This window comes from Xenopus laevis, chromosome 5S (genome assembly GCF_017654675.1).
Source record: "Xenopus laevis strain J_2021 chromosome 5S, Xenopus_laevis_v10.1, whole genome shotgun sequence".
Lineage (NCBI taxonomy): Eukaryota > Metazoa > Chordata > Amphibia > Anura > Pipidae > Xenopus > Xenopus laevis.
In genome coordinates, this window is record NC_054380.1 from 94,954,731 (window position 1) to 94,959,281 (window position 4,551).

The 4,551-nt window shown below is 36.7% G+C and overlaps 1 protein-coding gene across 2 annotated transcripts in view; it reads right to left on the reverse strand.

The window, feature by feature from the left end:
- Positions 1 to 3,494: 3,494 nt before the first annotated feature.
- The window catches only part of fxr1.S (FMR1 autosomal homolog 1 S homeolog), a 31,131-nt gene continuing 30,074 nt past the window's right edge, over positions 3,495 to 4,551 (reverse strand). Inside the window, exon 16 of one of the 2 annotated variants that reach the window (XM_018264241.2) lies at positions 3,495 to 4,551. This exon is cut by the window's right edge and continues 278 nt beyond it. The gene's annotated coding sequence lies outside the window, so the exon portion shown is untranslated. 2 annotated transcript variants of the gene reach the window in all.

Below are 4,551 nucleotides of genomic sequence, written 5' to 3' on the forward strand. Positions count from 1 at the left end.
ACCAGACTGCCATCTTGGCTCTATTGTTACCTCTCTAACTGCTCATTCACTGTCTCTTAAAGGCGAATTCATCCTGTACTGGGAAAACGCCCCCCTCCCCTGGGGGGAGGGTTCCATCCTAAAGTGCTGGCTCTTTCTCAAAGCACATGACCAGGCAAAATGACCTGAGATGGCTGCCTACAAACCAGGAATTAAATTCTACAGTGAATTATCTCCAGTGTAAACAGTCATTTATAAATAAAAAAATACATCATAAAATCCTGACCGAATTCCTTTAAATAAGGCCACCATATCATGGTGGCACAAGCATCATGATATGGTTATATTTCTCATGCTATGGTGTTGGGCTTAACTAGCACATACCAGGGATTATGAATCAGTTTAAATACATCAAAATACTTGAAAAGCTCATATTGCCTTTTGCCAAAAAGTAAATGCCCTTGAAATGGGAGCTTCAACAAGACATGACCCCAATCACACCAGTAAATGGGCAACAGTTTGGTTCCTGACCAGCAAGATTGATGTCATGGAGTGGTTAGCCCAATACCGGACATCAAAAATGCGGTTTCTGAGGCAAAACCAAGAAATGCAGAATTGTGGAATGTAACAGTTGCCAGAAATTGGTCGACTCCATGGAACACAGATGTGCAGCAGTTCTCAGACACACTGCTTATACAACTATTAGTTCAGTGATTCAAATATTTTTCAGTTTATACAGTGGATGTTTGAGTTTGTAAAGAAGAATGCAGTCACTGCTTTCTTTTGGAACAGCCTTATATTCCCTTCTCTTCACTTGCTGTAAAGGAACAACACAACTTTGATACATTTAAATCATGTTTTGATTTGTAATAGAGTGTGCAGTATTACCAATGCATTTGCGTGTATGGAAATAAAAGCCATTATAAGCATTGAGCTTTTATTCAGTTTTTTAACCATACTGCTATTATTCTGAACACAGCTGTATTCTAGCCCCAATTGTAATCTACTTACTGGAGGAGGTTTAAAAGCACTAGGTAGCTTTTGTGCCTTTTGGAAACTCCTGCAATTTCTACTGGATTATAGCCTGCAACTGTTTATGGGTCAGAAATACCCATTCATTTATTCCTTCATAATGAGCATCTTAGATTTGGCCTGAGTCGTATCTTCCTCTTGAATCTGCAAAGTTTCAAAAGACTGCACTTATTTAGACTGTCCATCAGACATTTCCTGAACACATCCCCTTTACTGCTCCCTGCTTTTAAAAAGGGAAGAATCCTTAAAAATGGTTTCCTTTCAATAAGAGGCTCATTTTCACTTAGTGAAGACAGTGACCTGACCAATGTCAAGTAGACCTGAACGATCAGCCTCTGCACTGTATTTGTGGTCAAAGAAAAGATAAACATACTTCTTTTTAATGCAACATAAGTGCAGGAGTTGTGGTAGAGTACTGATATGGTATCTAGCATTCCCTTCAATAGAGGAAGTTAGGGAACTAACCCCTATGGTTATCTGCTGCTGGAGGGAGTTTTGGAAGCACTACATGGTTTTAGCATCATCGTGAAACTGGTTACTGCAGGATACAAGATGGCTGGACCTTATGGAGGAAGATGCATTTGTGGAGCAAGAATATATGGGGTATTCAAACAAATAATCTTTTAGGCTTCTGGATTTAACAAAACTCAAAGAAGATTACAGTTAATCATAGCCACCAGTCAGGATCTCCCCACTTAGACCAGGGAAGGACTGAATACCTGGTTGCTATCTGGAGTGGCACTGAACACTCCACGGAAGAATAAAATCGCAAGTACACTGTGCTGATAACTGTTGTGGAATCACCAGAGCCCTATTGCAGGACAAAAGAAATGCCTTTTCAGAGGGAGTCATGTGGATAATACAAAGACAGAATCTACAGGATGGGCAGACTTCACCCTACGCCGACATCTGCTATGACAGAATGAGCAGTACAAGTATGGGGTCAGTTATCCGGAAATTATAGAATGCTCCAAATTATGGAAAGGTTATGTCCCATAGACTTCAATTTAATCAAATAATTCAAATTCAAAAAAAAGCTTTAAAATGATTTCCTTTTTTCTGTGCAATAACAGTACCTTGCCACTTGATCCAACTAAGATATAACTGATACATTTTGGAGGCAAAACAATCCTATTGAGTTTATTCAATGTTTGTATTATATTTTTGTAGACAAAGCGTGGAGATCCAAATTACTATTAGACCTCCTTATCCAGAAAAGCCTAGGTCCTGTGCATTCTAACAGGTCCCTTAACAATATAGCAGCTCTACTAAAAAGAATACTTACCAACAATAATTTAAGAGGTATGTTACCTTCCAAAGGTGGGTTTCATTCACCATGAGCACCTGGTAAATATATATTTTTAAGAATGGTCGACAGTTGACACATTGTATCCTCATTAAAATCAATCTTGGACATACCTTGCCCAATCGATGTAGGTGAAGTAAAAGATAGTATAGGCACTGTGGTAAAATATTTTCAGTGAATTTTCCATTCACACTGCATTAGAGATGCAACTGAAATAAACATGGCATATGATGCACCCAACTACCAAGGCAATATTATGCACACACATGTATGAGAAAATATGGAAGAGTTCATGTGAATACTGTTTAGAAGTCTGTTGATTCATATATTAAAGATTAAGTAAACCTTAAAAATGAGAATAGCACCCTCATTAAATTTTATATTTAAAGCACTTTTGCAATGTACATTCTTTAGTTTTTTTTAGATAAATGAATTTTGTAACAACAGCGCCACCTGGTCATTTTCCCACCAGTCTGACCACCAAGTAGTCAAGGAAGTTGTCAGGAGAAAGAAAAGAGGCTGCCCTGATATTCTTCTGCTTAGGAACAAAAATTAGAAACCTTTCTCAGAACATCAGAGCAGCCTCTTTCTTTCTCCTGACAACTTCCTTGACTACTTGAATGGAGGGAAAATGACCAGTAGATGGCGCTGCGTTAACAAAATGTATTCATATTAACAGTACATGTATCCCTTAATATCTTGGAATAAAAACAGAGAAAATAATGAATGTACATTGCAAAAGTGCTTAGCCTAGCGCCCTCATTAATTTCACACTTATTTTTAAGGTTTACTTATCCTTTAAGTCATTCTTTGGATTATCATTATCAACTGTTCATCTAAATTAACAGTGCACTTTAAAGGCAAAATTAGCATGAAAATTGCTCTCTTTAGGCAAGAAAAAGGGGTTTTGAAATCAAGCCACTCAGTACACTGACCTTAAAAAAGCACATCCAACGTTTAAACAAGTAAAACTTTTCTTTTTAGAATAATAAGTTGATATGCACTAGCAACAGGCAGCTAATTTTCTCAGCATCAAACTGGTAAAGAAAACAAAACAGTCTGGCCAACACAGCAAAGATCTTAAGGCCAAAAGCATAGATGGAAGATGGCATTAAGGAAAACAAGAAAAGAAGAAAGTGTAGAAAATGGGAAAAAGAAGCAGACAAAAAATGAAAGGTTATGTGCTGGAAAGTTGTTTATTTTATGGATTTCTGTTCAGATAGGCAATTCAGCACCTACACATTTGGACAAATAAGAGGACCCAAATTATATTTAAAAAGGTGTCATATGTATATATTACAAAAAGGGATCCAATACCTACATATTTTTAGTTATCTACTTTTTAATGCCTCATGTGTGGCAAGAACAACTATGATTACATACTGTAGGTGTATGCATTAACACTGCTGATGCTGCAGTAGCAGGCAATGAGGGTGTAAGAAACACATACTGCCCGCCAACCCCACCATTAGGAAACTAGGCTGATAATCAAAAATGGAAGATCAAAGTTTATTTTTTTTGTTTTTTCTTTACTACCTGCATACAAAAAAAACATATTGCACATCAAACAACCAAAACAAAAATAAAAATACCATACTAATGACTAACATATGCAGTTTTTACAGGAGAAACATTCTGGAAATTGATCTTTTCAGTAGTTAGGATTATGTCTTTGTGGACTATGCCTTTGTGGACATGACTATGTTCAGTTTAGTGTTTATAGCTATGTTTGATTTTAAATACTGTACAGTTTAATAAATAAACCAAACAAAGCTCCAATGTAGAACAGTCACTGCCAGTTTCTCTGCAGTTTTTTTATTCTGTTTTTCCAGTGATCTGCAGCTTCCTTCCACAAACTTTTTTTCAATGGGGAGGAGAAAAAAAAGTTAAAAATTACCATTTTCCAGACTGAACCAATGGAGAAATTACATTTCAGTGCAAAATACTTTAGACTGCATTTTTCTAGTTTTCCTCAGGTGAAGAAGTGGTTGCATATTAAAAATGTAACAAAAGCAGCTAATGCTTTTAGAATGAATATTATGCAGGATCCCCCCCCCCATCAATGCCATATTTTGAAAACAAAACAACATTTTCTATAGCCAGCACTTTTTTTTTTTTAAATGTTTCGTATACTATCTCAAGGCACATCTGATGATGTATTTAGAACACAGTAGGTATCAACTTATGTTTAACATGTGTCAGGATCCCTCCCCTTTCTGTATTCCATATGGAGG